This window comes from Callospermophilus lateralis, chromosome 6 (assembly GCF_048772815.1).
Source record: "Callospermophilus lateralis isolate mCalLat2 chromosome 6, mCalLat2.hap1, whole genome shotgun sequence".
Taxonomy (NCBI): Eukaryota; Metazoa; Chordata; class Mammalia; order Rodentia; family Sciuridae; genus Callospermophilus; species Callospermophilus lateralis.
Genome location: NC_135310.1, coordinates 158008822 through 158025362, shown reverse-complemented (window position 1 = coordinate 158025362; position 16541 = coordinate 158008822).

Here is a 16541-nt window from a genome sequence, read left to right as displayed (position 1 = left end):
TTTTATTTCCCTTCCCAATTGCAAACTTAGGCTTGCGAGGAGTGGAGAATATGACAGTCACAGAAGTCAGGGCATTAAAAGGTTTGTCAGGCTCATGATGCCCATGTGTCCCCAGCCTGTCCTTTAGACAGGATTCCTTGTGTTCCCACTGCATCTCCCTGGCACCTCGGCAGTAGAGCTGTTCTTCACCACGCGACCCTCCCGTTCACACAGCACTAGGTCTGAAGCACCTGCAACCAAAGAGTGTAGACTCTTTTCAATGTGCCACAGTTTGCTTTCTTGGACGTCACGCCGAGAATTCAAAAACATTGATTCAGTTGTCTTTGGTGTTCCTTCAAGGAGGCACAGATTTGATACTGAGCCAAATTTAAAAGCAATGTTTAAAAATACTATGTGTGAGTAAAAATACAAAGCTTGGGGATGGATAGAATAGCCCGTCCCTCCAAGATACCTACCTCCAGTTCTGGAACCTCTGACTGTGATGGCAAAGACCTTAAAATAGTGATGGGGTGAAGGCTCTAGAGAGAGGGACATGAGCTGCCTTGTCTGAGTGGTCCCAACAGATCGTTCAATGAGTGTTCACAGAGACTCCAGAGATTAGATAGAAAGATGCGATGCTGTTGGCTTTGAAGATGGAGAAAGGGAGCCATGAAACAAGAAATGTGGATGACCTCCAGGAGCCTGAAAGGCAGGGAGATGGACTCTGCTCTGGAGCTGCAGGAAGGAACATGGTCTCCACCCAGAGAGACCTATCAAACTTCTGAGGTACCCGCCTAACGCCATCGATGTTCTTCTTTTAAACAATAAATGGCTCCTATTTTAAAGTTATGGGATGCTTTTTTTTTTTCCCCAAAAAGACTATTTATCTCCATTTCTTTTGAACATGTGGATCAGACCAGGAAAGGGAGGAAAGACTGTCTCAAAAATTAAGACTCAAAAACGAACACTCAAAGAGATGCATGCATTTCAAGGTCTTGTGGAAGGTTTACCAAGATGAACCATAAACTTGGCTACAAAACAAGTATAAATATATTTAAAAGGTAATGGTTTTACAACCATGAAAAGCTTGCTTTGCAATTTCAATGGAATTAAATTGGAAATCAATAATAGAAAAGAAAAAAAAACCTAAAAAGTCATCCAAACTTGGGTGACCAAATAATTCACATTAAATAATCCATGGCTCAAAGAAGGAATCACAGAGTATCTAAGAAATACTTTAAACTGAAGGGGAAAAAAAAGCATACTGGCATTCGTGGGATGCACTTAATTCAGTATAATGAAGAATTTACACCAGTGAATGCTTCCTTGGGACAGAAAAACATGGCTAATACTAAATGTCTAGGACTGTACTGAAGTAATGAACAAGTTTAACCCAAAGCAAGCAGAAGGGAGAAAATATTGAAAATAAAATGAGCAAAATCAAACACAATAGGCTAAATCAAAGAGAATAAGCCTATGAAAGCAAAACTGATTCCTAAAATGACAAACGGAACTGACAACTTTTGGCTAGACTGACCAAGAGAGGAAAAGATGAGACAGAAATTACCAACACCAAAAACAAAGGAAGAGAAATCACAACAGACCCCACAGATACTCACAGGAGAATGAGAGATTACTGTGGGCAGATCATGCAGTAGAATCAGTAACTTAAACAAAGGGACACACACACATTTTTTAACAGAAACAAACTACCAACTTTGACTTAAGAACAAACAGCCGGACAGTCCTAAAGCTGTTTAAGAAATACGCTCACAGCTTAAATAGACAAATGCCTTTATACAATAATTAAGTAAATAAATACAAACTCAGTAGCAAATTAGTAGTTAGTAGTAAATCCTACCAAAAAATTTGAGAAAGCAGTATATAAGATTACTTCTAAATACATCCTTCAAAAAAAAAAAAAAAACAAACAGGAGAGCAAATTTCTCAAATCATTTATTGAATCGGTATTACTCTGACAAAATCAGATGAAGATATTATAACAAAATTACAAATCTCTCTAAGGAACAAAGAAATAAATTCTCAATAGGATATAATTAAGTCAAGTGTATAAAGTAATAAAATTATTATATATCACTTATTATTTTATACAAAAATTACTAAAACTGATAGATTTTTGCAGTGTCATAGGATATAAGACTTATACGTAGAACTCATTTTCACTCCTACACAGTAATGATGAAAAATTAGAAACTGAAACTAAAAATAATATTTATTATAATATTGAGATTTGAAAATTTAGGGGTAACTTTAAATATGTGCCGTCCCTATGGCTAGCAATTAGAAAATGTTGCTAAGAGAAATTAAAGAAGCACAAAACCACTGAAGACATATAATGTGGTTATGGAGTGGAAGTTCATGGATTGTTAAAATGTCTAGTCTTGCCACAGTAATATAAATATTCTCCTAAAAAGATCCCAATTAACATTGACTGAGAAGTTTTATACTAAGTGATAATCTGATTCCTAAACTTACACAATAATACAAACAATAGAGGAGGCAAAATGATTTTTAAGGAGAAGAGCAAAATGGGATAATTTATGCTCCTGACTTCAAACTTAGGATAAAATTACATTAATCAAAATGATATAATACTGAAATAAGGGTAGACATATAAGTAAACAGAAAAGAACTGTGTGTTAAAAAATTGACTAATACATATATTGCTATTTGAAATACTGGAAATGCTAATTAAGTTGATTAATTGGAAAAGGGTAGTTTATCAACAAATGGTGCTAGAACAACTAGATATTCATAATTTATATAATACACAAAACTAAATAAAAATAAATATTTTTATTTAGTTTTGTGTATATATAAATGTTTTCTTATCATCTATAAAACCAAAATGTTTTCTTATCATCTATAAACCCAAAACTTCTATGAAGTTTTTTCCATAGGAAAAAAACATTTTTTGGCATTTACTTAGGCAAAAATTTTCTTTTATATCACCAACCATAAGAGAAAAATAATTGATTTTGTATATGGCAGAGGATAAGAGTAGAATTTTGTTCTTTTCCTATTTCTAGAATTGAAGAAAACTATTTGCTGTAGTTCCTGTTTAGTAGTCATGAATTCTTTTAGTTTATGCATATCATGGAAGGTTTTTAACTCACCTTTAACTCTGAAGGATAGATTTGCTGAATTAAAGAATCTTTACTGGCAATTGTTATCTTCCAGAGCATGGTATGTATGATCCCAAGCCTTCTTCATGGCTTTTAAATTCTGAGCTGAGACACCAGCAGTGATTTGTGTTGGTTTGCCTATAAATGTGACCTCCCATTTTTATTTTTTTTTAATTTATTTTTAAAATACCTTTATTTTATTTACTTATTTCTATGTGGTGCTGAGGACTGAACCCAGGGCCTCTCACATGCTAGGTGAGCACTCAACCGCTGAGCTACAACCCCCAACCCTGACCTCCCATTTTCCTCTTGAATCTTTTGAAATTTCATACATGCTCCATATATTAGACATTTTAATTATAATGTGTCTTGGAGAAGATTGCGTTGGATCTTATCTACTTGGGGGTCTGAATGATTCCTGTATTTGTATGTATCCATCTCATTCCCAAGGTTTGAAAGTTTTTCTGGCATTATTTCATTGAAAAGTCCTTGCATGATCTCAGTCTGAATCTCACTCAGTTCCTTCCTAGATACCAGCGATTCTTAGATTTGGCCTCCTCCAGTCCCATATTTCCTGAATATTCCCATCATATTTTCTTATCATCTTTATTGCTAAGATTTCAAGATTACATATCTTGGCTTTGAGGCCTAAAAATCTGCCTTTATGTGGTCTAATCTATTAGTGATACTTTCCATTGAACTTTTAATTTGACTTCCTCGTTTTTATTTCCACCATATTTTTGGTGCTTTTTCATAATCTTGCACTCTTTATTGCTTTTTCATAATCTTGCACTCTTTATTGAAATCTTTCGCTTCCTGTATTTCTCTCTTTGTTTATCTTTCATATATATATATATATATATATATATATATATATATATATATATATATATTTTTTTTTTTTAGTCCCTTGATCATTTTAACCATCAACATTTGAATTCTTTGTCTGACATTCCATCCACTTGGATACCTGAAGATTCTGTTGCTGGGGTTGTAGACTCTTGAAAGCAGTTTACTTTCTTGCTTTCTCACATTTCTCCTGAGCCTGCTTCTCAGAGTTGGGGCCCAGCTCTTCCTCCAGTGGCCCCCCAACCGTTGATCGCGCGCAGGCAGAGTGCTGGCAGGGGCAGCCAGCGTGAGGGGCTGCTACTCACCCTCATGTTCATGGATGCTCTTGCCTCTTTGTCTTACAGGGGTGTCTAGGGCAATGATCAGGTTTAATCTGAATGTACCCAGCTCGATCACTTCAGCAACCAAGGACTACAGAATATACTCAAAGGGATACTGAGGTGTTCCCAGATGCCCATGGTGATGGTGTTGGTGCTCTTCTTTATATGCACAGCCGTCTCTTGTTCTTTTCTCTCCTCTGACTGCTTTGCCATTGCCTTCACATGTTATTTACACAAAGAAGTGTTGGCAGGGACATTTGGACCCACCAGATTTCCTTGTAATAACAGCTGACTGTTAACTTGGCTGTCATAATGACAATGAGAAGAACACAAGATTAGGAAAAAAAAAAAACTACTATTTACTGAACTCCAGTTACATGCAAAGTCCCTTAAAAGTTATATCTTGCTTATTTTTCAAGACATCTCATAAAACACGGATGATTTCAGTGTCATGTCCCTTGGGGAAGTGGAGATTCAGGATCCTGACCAAGCCCAGGCATGAAGGACACAGCAGTGACTTCATTCGCATAGAGATCTTTCTGGCCCAGGACTCAGGTGTATTTTGCTGCTTCTCGCTGTGCCCAGGAGAATGAGGCCTGAGCTCCAGTGTCGTGGCCCACCAGTGAGTCCTGGGTGAGACACTTGGGCTGTCTCAGGATTCAGCCTGCAGTACTCCCCAGCAACTGGCCAGTGACATGGGCATGGCCCCTGGCTTCTCCCAGAGCAAGCAGTTCAAGAAAGGGAGCCGGGAGGGACAAATCTCCAAAGTCTTGCACTGTGACTTCTGCACATCATATCCTGTGATCAAGAAGGACGCCACTAAGTCCGCCCGACTCTCAAGGACAGAGGAATTATTAAGCTTCACCATTTGAGGGGCTCTTATTAGAGAAGCTGGATGAGTGTTAAAGTCACCACAGACGGACGGTAAAGGTCTCAGTTCTTTGTCTCCTCATCTGGTTCAAGCCAGTGGGTGGCTAAGGTTCTTGAAGTATGTTGTGTGTGGTGCGTGTTTATGTATTTGCATTTAAAGTGGACTCGTCCTCGGGCTTCCACAAGGAGTGCTCTCTGGTGAGCACTTGCCAGAATTATATATTCATGCTGAAATCAGTGGGTCTTCACTTTAGATGACTGCTTTTTGCAGCAGCCAAGAACATCACTCTGTAATGGAAGGAACAGACCGGGACTCAGAGGAAGGCTTGAGTGTGTGTGTGTATGTGTGTGTGTGTTGCCACACCCACTTGTGATACTCCATACCCCTTCTCTGCAGGAAGGATTTTATAAGTTACCTTTTCCTGTGAAATGATGGGTGGAGCCAGCTATGCTTATTATTGTGAAAGCAAAGGGAGAAAAATAAAATAAATACATAAAAACAGTGATTAGCTTATCCATCCTGACCACCCTGGTTCTCAGGGAAATGTACTCACCCATGTCCAAGGGAAAACTGTGGTTAACGGCATATCTGTCAGATCCATGATCTCATGTAGAAAACATCTTTATTGTAAAACACTCATGCTTCTGAAACATATCCTCCCTCCTGTGTGCTCCGTGCGGCTGCCTGGGAACACATTAGAGAAACCTTCCATTGGTAAGATACCTGATCTCAGACAGAACACTTTCTTGGGGAGGACTGAATGAGCTAACACCCTTTCTCCCTGACATTTTGTGAATTAAATGCTGCTATGAAATTTCAGAGTATTATTGCCAAAGGAAATTTTTCCATTAGAGAAAGCCACAGCCACATTTTATCCTTTGCAAAATTTCTAAAGGAGTAAGGACTCAAAATTAATCTGAGACTATGATCTTTTCACAAGTCCACACAACTGTCACTGGGTTTTAGCACTGTTTATCATATAAGTTTAAACATATCAAAGAGATTATGGAAGACCTCTTATTTTTAGGCCTCATAAGCCAATCCAAACTGGAGTGGATTCCAGGTGCTTCCTTAGAGAGCCATCAACCCAGGGAACCCAAAGCCAAGAGACGTCAGGACTGAAGAGTATGGTTCATGAAGTATTCTGAAATTTTAATTCAAAATAGGGATGGAGGAGTTATGATCATGTAGTGATGTCTAATTTTTTTTAACAATTTGCAATTTTCCAGAGCTGTTTCATGCCGTATGCTAATCCTCACTAAGGACAATCTATTGTTATATGCAAATGAAAAACAAGGTCAGTCAAGGGGAGTCAAATAATTTGCCCAAAGGTTATGTGGCTGGAAAGTGGAAGAATGGAGACTCTCTTCAGGGAAAGCCTGTCCCAAGGCTTGAGCTCTGCAATGTGATCTAGTAGCAGCTGATGACATTACTGATACTAACAAGTGCTGTGGCCATGTCTGTGAACTTCCCCTTGCTGCATGTGTAGGTCATCTAAATTATGGGACTGCCACCAATGGAGCACCTTCTTCTGCCACCTCTGCCATGACCCTCACTCTCTCTTCTAAAGAAATGCATTGAAGCAATAAAGAATATATGTTCAAAAGGGTATATCCTAGTCTAATTTCTGCTATAATACCACGTAATCAACAATTCCCCCCATCTCAGTGACTAACATGCATGTTATTTCCCACGTGGACAGGTCTATGGCAGATAGATAGCTCTATTTTGAGTGAGGTTCTGCACTCTTCCACATGTAAACCACCTTGGTGTCAGGAGATACATGCAGCCGCCTCTTTTCATGGTACAGGGCAGAAGTGTGAGCCAAGAAAAAGACACACGCATATTTCAAACCTGTGTTCACAGAGAAATAGCGCACATTTTATTGACAAAAGATGAAGGTGGGAGGGGTGGAGACGCCACACCAAGGGCAGGCCATGAACAAGGAACTGAGAACAAGCCATATCTTCCACCATGAGCAGCCATCAGCTCACTTGTGAAGTGTGCGTGGCTCTGTGGGGTCTGTTTCCAGAGCAGCCAGCTCTTCCAGGGGCATATGTTACCGGTTTTCCTGTTCTAAAAAATAAATTGTAGAGTTTTATTTTTTGTTGCTTCTCTGATCTTTTTGGTTAGTTAATCCACAGAGGACACGTTCTCTCCACGTGAAGCCACACCAGTGACTGCTTGTTCTGGTCATTTTGTGTCTCAGTGCTCCCAGCTCCAGCACACACACATGTGAGCGAGCACACACACACACACACACACACACACACACACACACACACTTCTTACTTAAGTGATCTAACGACCATTTGTCTGGGCAGAGTCATGATCTTCACAGCCAGGCCTCACCCTCAGTGCACTTCCCAGCACATAGTGAAGCTCAGCGATTCCTAGTTGAGCTGCCCCTTCTTGCCGCTCGAGAGCAGTCCAGCTAACTTCTAATGGGAGGATGAGAAATGAGGGTGGCCGGTGGTCACGTGGGACCAGGCCAGCTCTTCTTGTACCCGTGAGGCCTCACGAATGTCATGCTGACAGGTCCTGAGTTAGAGAGTTGGGGACTTGTTCAGTGTGAGACGGCACTGAATCCGACCCCAGGTTGCCCCAGATTTGAACGCCTACCAGAGGTCATGCACACAGAATCAAATCGGTGAGAGCAGTGGCGGTGACTAGTGTAAAAATGGGCACATGCTATTCATCTCACGATGGTTTCCTCTGCTGAGAATAAGCTGTTAGTTTGAATCCATCCCATTTATTGATTCTTGGTTTTAATTCTTGCACCATAGATGTCTTATTAAGAAAGAAGGGGCCTAATCTGACATGATGGAGGTTTGGGCCTACTTTTTCTTCTATTAGACGCAGAGTCTTTGGTTTACTCCCTAGGTCCTTCATCCACTTTGAGTAGAGCACTGATCTCTGGGGTATATAAAGCACCCCAAAACCTTAACACCCAAAATACAAACAACCCAACCGATATATGGACCAAGGAACTGAACAGACACTTCTCAGAAGAGGATATACAATTCATCAACAAATATATGAAACTACATTCAACATCTCTAGCAATTAGAGAAATGCAAATCAAAACTCCTCCAAGATCATCTCACTCCAGTCAGAATGGCAGCTATTGAGAATACAAACAACAATACGTGTTGGCGAGGATGTCGGGGAAAAGGCCACTCATACACTGCTGGTGGGACTGCAGATTGATGCAGCCAATCTGGAAAGCAGTATGGAGATTCCTTGGAAAACTGGGAATGGAACCACCATTTGACCCAATTATCCTACTCCTTAGTTTATACCCAAAGGACTTAAAAATAGCATACTATAGGACACAGCCACATCCATGTTTATAGCAGCTCAATTCACAATAGCTGAACTGTGGAACCAACCCAGATGCCCTTCAGTGAATGAATGGACAGGGAAACTTTGGTACATATACACAATGGAACATTACTCAGCATTAAAAAAGAATAAAATCATAGCATTTGCAGGTAAATGGATAGCGTTGGAGAATATAGTGCTAAATGAAGCTGGACAATTCCAAAAAACCAAAGTCCAAATGTTTTCTTTGGTATGAGGATGCTGACTCATAATGATGATTGCAGGTGGGGATGGGTGGAGCATGGGAGGAATGGAGGAACTTTAGATAGGGTAAAGGGGAGGGAGAGTAAAGGATGGTGCAAGGTGGTAGGAAGGATGGTGGAAGGAGTCAGACATCAATACCCTAAGTATGAAGACACAAATGGTGCGAAAATACTTGGAAAATACTTTGTTACTTTGTATAATCTGTGACTTGAGAAATTGTGCTCTATATGTGTAATATGAAATGAATTGCATTCTGCCATTGTGTATATTTAAAAAAAAAAAGAAAATGGGCACACTTCATGCAGTTTGAGAATGAGAAATTCATCTTTGTTCTTAATGTGTAGCATGTGTCCTTCAGGACTTGTACTCCCTTTTATAATATTGATGTGTCCTGATTTTCAAATAAATAATAATAAGTGTATATTTAACTCGTTTCCAATCCTGAAATTGGGCAATCTTCAAACTCTATCAACCAGTGGAGACTTTTACCAATTCTGTCTGCTAAGATAGAAAATCCTACTGCAAATTCATCTTGCAGCTAACAACCAGTAACTGGGAAGATTCAGGAAGCCAAACATAAAATACCTGTTCTGTGGCACAGCACCCTCCTGAATTGCCTCCATATTTCCTCGTAAACACACGGAGAGCTTTTATTCCTGCGGCATATAAAACTGTGAGCTCAATTCATAGGGTTCAGCAAACCTCAACAACTTGTGTTGAAATGTATTACCTTTACATTGTATCATGTTTGCAATTTTCCATGAATTAACATTTATTCTCAATAACTTAGAGAAAATGTTTGTGATGCTCACAGATTGATTTTTTTTTTTTTATCATGATGTTGGAAAGAAACGAAACTAAATGCACAATACTTTTGGCAGTATCACTGGGAAAAATAAGCATGAATCCTTTGTGAGAGCTGTAGTTTCAAAACCACCTACATTATCTTCTTTTCAGAGAGAGAGAAATAGACACAGATAAATAAAAGAAATTGAAAAAGAGAAATAAGATAAAAACCTTAGAGATCTGAGTCATAAGCTTGGACTATAGCCGTATACAGTATCTTTCCAGTGTTTTCTTAGTAGAAGCATGTTTTGTTTTTGTTTTTTTTTTTTTAGTAGATTGTTAATAATTTATTCTTCTGCAAAATACCATTCCTTATATATGCTTTAGGTTATGTTTTTGTTCAAAACATAAGGTTACCTTCTCTGTAGAGGTCTTTAGTGGAATGCTTCCTGAGGCAGACCGGAGGTGGACACTGAGGAAGCCGGCTGCCCTGTTCCATCACAGTGACTTTTCCTCATCCTGGGCTCTCCAAAGGAGGCGGGGCACCTCAGTGAGCTCAGCCTTGTGGCACAGAGCTTGAGAATGTGTGTGCTGACCTCACCTGTCCATCCAGAGGCCCCCGTCAGAGGTGTGCAGATGTCTACAAAACTGTCACCTCTGGAGGAACTGTGGCCGTGTTTTAATGAAGTACATGGAGACTGCAGTGAGGGTGGTGGTGAAGGCCCACTGAACCCGACCTGCTGTCATGGAGACGTAAAGATGCTCCTGTCGTGGGTTCTGCAGACACACTGGGAGGGGGGAATTAGCATTCAGAGAGGATTCCCTGAAAGCAATCTTCCCTCAACCTGCCCCTTCTGGAATCCTCGTCGCAACAAAGGCGGCCAGATCACCCTGGGATCTTGCTGTTCAAAATGGCGGAAACAAGTTTTGCGGAGCATTATGTGGCTCCAGTGTGGAAGCTTGCCACTCGGCTCCTTCAGAGGCACCCAGCTCCTCTGGCAGCCTTCACTCCAGGAGAGCACAGGATTAAGTTTGTCCTGGAGAAGCAGCCGGCTGCCCCTGGGCCGTGGCAGAAGACAGTCTGCCACTTCACTTTGTCTCCCAGCCCAGCAGCTCCTCTGCTAGAGTACAAACCCTCCCTCAGGGAAGCTGCAGTTAGTGTGGTGGATTATGCTTCTTTCTGCAGAGAGCAGGGATGGATACCAGTGCAGCTATTGGCTACCTTGGAACTCTCAGTGAAAAGATCAAAGATGGGGCTGGGGATGTGGCTCAAGCTGTGGCGCACTCACCTGGTATGCGCACGGCATTGGGTTCCATCCTCAGCACCACATACAACTAAAATAAAGATGTTGTGTCCACCGAAAACTAAAATATAAATATTTAAAAATTCTCTCTCTCTCTCTCTCTCTCTCTCTCTCTCTCTCTTTTTTTAAAAAAAAAGAAAAGAAAAGATCAAAGATAAAAGGAATCAAGAAGAGGAGGTCAAAGCCCCGTGACCAGTGTCTGATGGCCTGAGCTCTATTTTGAGTGTGTGTGTGTGTGTGTTTAACTTCTGCCAACTTGCTCCCGATGCTAAGTTATAATGCTTTTGGACGTCCCCACATACGGGATCTTCTGCTCTCCAAACCTAATGACATCCAAGAAAAGCTCAGCCTTCCTCCGTAACTCTTCGTTCACTGAACACACAAGGTGTGCTTGCTGCTCTGCGTCATCATGCTCTGGGTCCGGCGCCTTGTGCAGCATTGCCTTATGCATTCACCGACATGTGCTTTTGCTTGTGGTACGATCTTGGTGCATGGCACGCTTGTGGTCAGTGTTAGTGATGTGGCTGATGGAGGCAAGAATCCCACCTCCTCTTTCTGTAAGAATTCATCTCATGGTTATCAGAACAGATCATTTCTAGAGTCTGGGCAGTGTCCTTGTTCTCCGAGTGGCCCAGTGCAGCAGGACACTGAGCACCCACAGGGAAGCTTCAGAAAGATCTCCCCGTGAGATAGGGAAGCCGTTCTGCAAAACTGTATCAAGACTGCAACGAATCAGGGCTGCCCTCACCCTTCATTGCAGCCATTTCCTTCCAGGTTTTGCAAACCAGCATCTCTCATCTATTGTCTGGAAAACAGACGTGCATCCCAACATTCAGGTTGAACTCTTCATATTTTGATTCAGCAGTTAGTTAATGAAAGCTTGCTATCCACCCAAGACCCTCAGTAGGCACTGCAATATGCTACATCAATTTAATCCTCCCGAACTTTTCAAACTCTGAGAGAGGTATTGTACAGTGTCATGGTCAGGAATATTGGCGTTCAGAGGAATCAAGTGGTTCAAACTTCAGCATCTCATCAGTGAACCGGACTTGACACTCACATCTGAACCTGGGGACTCCAGGTGCAGCATTCTTTCCGCCCTGCATCACAGCTGCTCCTCAAAACACACTCAAGTTGCATCCAGTCTTTTCTGATGGCTCCCATCTGTTTATCACTTTCCAAAAAGTTTGGTATTAAAGACTTGGACGACGTGTATCAGATCAGATTTGAAGTGTTGCCTACCACTCTCTCCACAGACAATTATATCAAATATGTCCCAGTTCAATTAGCAGAATCCAACCCTCCAGAGTTCAGCTCTGTTCCTGTGTGTTGAGTTGTACACACACGTTGAAAATAGATCAAACATAATCGAGAAATCAAAACCGACTGCAGTAAAACTGTACAGGATCATTTTCTAAAGGCAGGCATTATGACCTGGGTCAAGCTTGGAGGATCAATGTTTGGCTTGAAAGAGCGTTTCAAACTCATGTGTCTGGATGTGTCTGGGGTGTTGCTGGTGTGGCCTAGTCCTCCCCTGCATAACTGAATGCCGGTTCCTGTGCCTACTTATTTGTGTGCATCTGTTTTGAAGGAAACTCTCTTCCTACACTACTTGCAAATATGTTTATTTGAGCCAGGTCAAAATCCCTGTCTGATTTTTAGACTTTTGACCCCATGGGAGAGAATAACACAGTACGCTTACTGATGGAGTTGGGTGGGGAACAGCAGCAGCGAACACTGAGCCAGCCGACAGCCTGGCTCGTGGGGAATATTCTCCGTGTGCGCCTCGCTGAAACGTTGTCAAAGCAACTTTTTCCTCTATCCCAAAAGGTGTTAAGTATCTCACGGTGCCAGAAACACATCATCCCCAGCCAATTCTAGTGAGGTTTTTGCCAATATTGCATTTCTTCCTTCCTCCCCGAAGGTATGAGGCCAGCTGAGAGTCAGAGAAGTTGCGCACATTAGAAGGAAAGCTGGTGCTTGCTGAAAAGTGTGGTTCATCTACTTTTAAGACTTCGAGAAATCCCAGTGAGGCCAAACCCCATAGTTCTTTCAGGAGGCCTGCCATCTGACCTGGGGAAGGGCTTTTGATCATAGAGATACTTTACCCTTTGGTAGACATTGAGAAGGTCTTACAGCCAAGAAAGTTCCCTTCAGAGGTTGCTTAGGAGAATTTGAATGGATGATGGAAGAGTGGCAGGTGATCCGTTAGGAACGAGACAGGGTAGGAACGAGACATCAGCATTGGAGGGGATCCAGGCATGCAGAAAGAGACGCTGAATATTCTCCAAGTGCAAACCTCTTTCCAAAACCCCAAGAGTTCTAGGCTTTGAAAGGAGGGTGGGAGTTAACTAAGCTGTGTGGGTGGGCAGGGAAGCAGACAGAGGAAGTTAGAGAAGGCCTAACAGGCCAGAGAAGGTTCCAGAGCCCCTAGGACAGAGACCTGGTGCAGGAGCTGTGCCTATCTGGAAAGAAAGCCACACTCTCTACTTGCCTCGTGCATCTTCTGATCAACTTGCTTGACCTGCCCCTGTGAAACAAGGGTTGTGTTTTGTTTTTCTTTTGAAAAATGCTTCACGCTGTGGGTAGCAATAGCCATCTGTGTCTGCCCAGATCCAACCTCCAGCCTCATATTCCTCCACCCCTGCTACTTCGTGCCTTGCAAACGCTAATTCCTGGCTCCCACCCCCAGCTCCCCCCCAAGTGCACCCCACACTGATCCACACCCTTATTGCTTGCTTATGCTGTTCCCTTCACCCAGGCAGCTTCTCTGTCCCCTAAAAGCCAAATCAGTTCTTCAAAGTCCCCCTGAAAGACCTAGTGCTCTCTGTTGCCTGAAACTGTCAAGCCCCAGACGTCAACACTGCTGTCATTCTGAGTTGCATACACACTTCTATTGTCACAAATGCTCACAAATGTGATGACAATGTTATTTCTCCCTGAGTGTCAAGTTCTGGGAGCCAAGGACCTTGCTGTCACCATTTTTATCTCAAGTGCACAGCATCGTGCTCATTACAAGAAAAACTTGAAATGTTTTACCATTTCCACTCTTATAAAACATTTATCCAACATTTACCACTGTGGCTAGATTTTAATTCTTGTGATCACGTTTTTAAGAAGATGTGGCTGGAACAACCAGTTGTTGCTCCAATTCTTGCCCCTGCTTGATGGCTGCCCTTTCTTCCTCCTTACCATCCTCCTCTACTGTTCCCTGTAATCCCCTTAGCCTGGTTAACACACCTATCCTTTCTTCAGTACCTACCCATTGGATCATTTTTGCCTGCCCCCATGCCTTCCCGCCATATTGGAATTGGCCTGCACCTTCTATGTAGCACTTCCACTGCACCCAGCAATTTCCTTTACACTACCCTAAAGAAATTTTCTCATGGTTATGATTTTGCACTTATTTGCATAATTCTTTCCTAGATTTATATTTCCCTCACTCAGTTCTATAAAAGTAAAAAACCATGTCACTCTATCTTTTATTTCTAAATTTCATGTTTTTTAGAGCTCAGAACAATGACTATGCTTAGTGGCTGCTCAATTAATATTTGTTAAATAGGCAAATGAATAGTTGTCTTTAATTTAAATATTCTAAACAATGAGTCAAGATTCATCCATGTTTTTCCTTATTTAGGGAAATAATCATTATAACCACTCCACATTTTTATCTGATTAATCCTAATGCATCTCTTACATCTCTACTCAGGTAAAACTTTCTCTGGTAAAGTCCTCTGTCCTCCCTAGCCTAGGAAAAACTGTTCTGCTAAATGCTCTAATAGAAAAGTTCGACTTGCCTTCCTGACACTTAGCACATGTTGTAATCATTCTTTTCCATTTTTGTCTACTTTGTTCTCTGCTGGACTTAGGGACATCTGTGAGCAAGCACCATATCTGGTCTATTCACCATTGCATTCATAACATCCAGAAGAGTGCCTGGTGCCTGGTCGGCACTCCATGAATATGGGTTGCATTAATGCTACACACTAAGTGTTCAATCCATACCTGTTTACTTGACTATAGGTTCTAGGAAAGAAGAAGATCTGCTGAATTTGATCATTACTTTCTTGACTCAGGTTAAATTTTGAGATCTCCTCCTCTCTTCTTCCCCACCCCAAGAAGATACTAGAGGAAAACAGAGCCAGTCATGATTCAGCCATTTCCCCTGGAGGAGCAGCGGGCCCTGTCTCTGGAGAACAAAGCCCTGGGCAGGGAAAGGAGAGGACAACGGAGACCAGAGCCATGTATGTCACTTCTCATTGTATCAACAATGCCAACGAAACAGGACTCTTTTCCTTCATCTTTATTGTTTCTGGTGTTGAACATTCAGCTTTCCTATTTGAATGAATTTAGAAAAATTTCTTATCTCATTAATTTCTTTAGTGAGCTCTCTAAATAAGCTTACAGGCCCTAGGACACTGTGTATAAGAGCAAAATAACAAATACCTGACCAACAGCTGCTTCAGAGGACAGGTCTCCAGGACTGGCTCCGGGCAGCCAGGCCTAGCACCCATTCCCTTCCCCTTCCCTGCGGGTTCCTGGGTCTCTGCCCTTCTCCTGGGAAGTAAGACTATGACCTTGACCCAAGGACTCCCTCGTTCATATGGTAAGAAGCTGATCTTTCTTCTAGCAATATATTTGGACCTTATGGCTCTGTTCTGGGGTCCGATCCAGCCCTGGAGACTGGATCCAAGCTTCCCACAGGGACCAGGTCTGTTCCCCAGCCTTTCACAGCAGGGTGCACATGCACCAGATGCTCTGGCCTCATTCTCCCTTTGCCCTGCCCTGGCCACAGTGTCAGGCTTGAAATCCAGTGGGGATTAGGCCCTGGTGAGTGGCAGACAGGTGACATCTGGGAACCCAAGAATGAGCAACAGCACAGGGCACAGCCATACCTGTAATCCCCAGTGAGAGCAAGGGCACACACCTTCCCCGTGTGTGCACATCCAGGACATTGTGTGCACTGATCCAGAGAAGCATATCTCTCCCATGCCGGCTTGTGGTTGGGAGATTCAGAACCTCTATCCCCAGCACCCAGGGCACAAGCATCGATATGCATGCAGTTTGCAGGACTCCCACCTCTACAACCTTCTATACTCCCACTCCCTCTAACTGATGGAAAGCAGACTTTTGACTAGTCCTCTCTTGGAGTATGGCACGATAGGCTTACTAATCTCTCTGACTGGATGCTAGTCATGCAAGGATCCACTCAGTTTTGCTCCAAGGTAAAGAACTTCAGTTCTCCCCTTCTTCGAAGCTGCTGGTTGATGCAGCATTTGAAGACACAGTCTGTGGTCCCAGAAGGGTGGTGCATTTTGCTCAGTGATCTTCAGATTAGGCATTATTTTCTTGATATCAGTGTGGTGCAATGCACTGGAATGAATTCCCAAAACCAGTTGCTGAAAATCACAAACTGCATTCTATGATCCTTTGAAATTGAAAAAGACTTGGTTGTGGGACTGTGGCAACTCCTGCTTCATCATTTTCAAGTGTTAAGGTTTTGCTGCAGAGGATTTTCCTAGGCAGAGTGGAGGAGTTTCACGTTTCTCTTCCAGAGTATTGATTTAACAAAAGCGGAGAGGCTGCATCTTCCGCCAGCTCTTTCCACTGAAGACTGATCACTGGCGGTGGCAGGCAATCCCCTGAGCCTGGGGCGTCTGGACTTATTTATACACACAAAGATGGTGTCGGGAAAGGC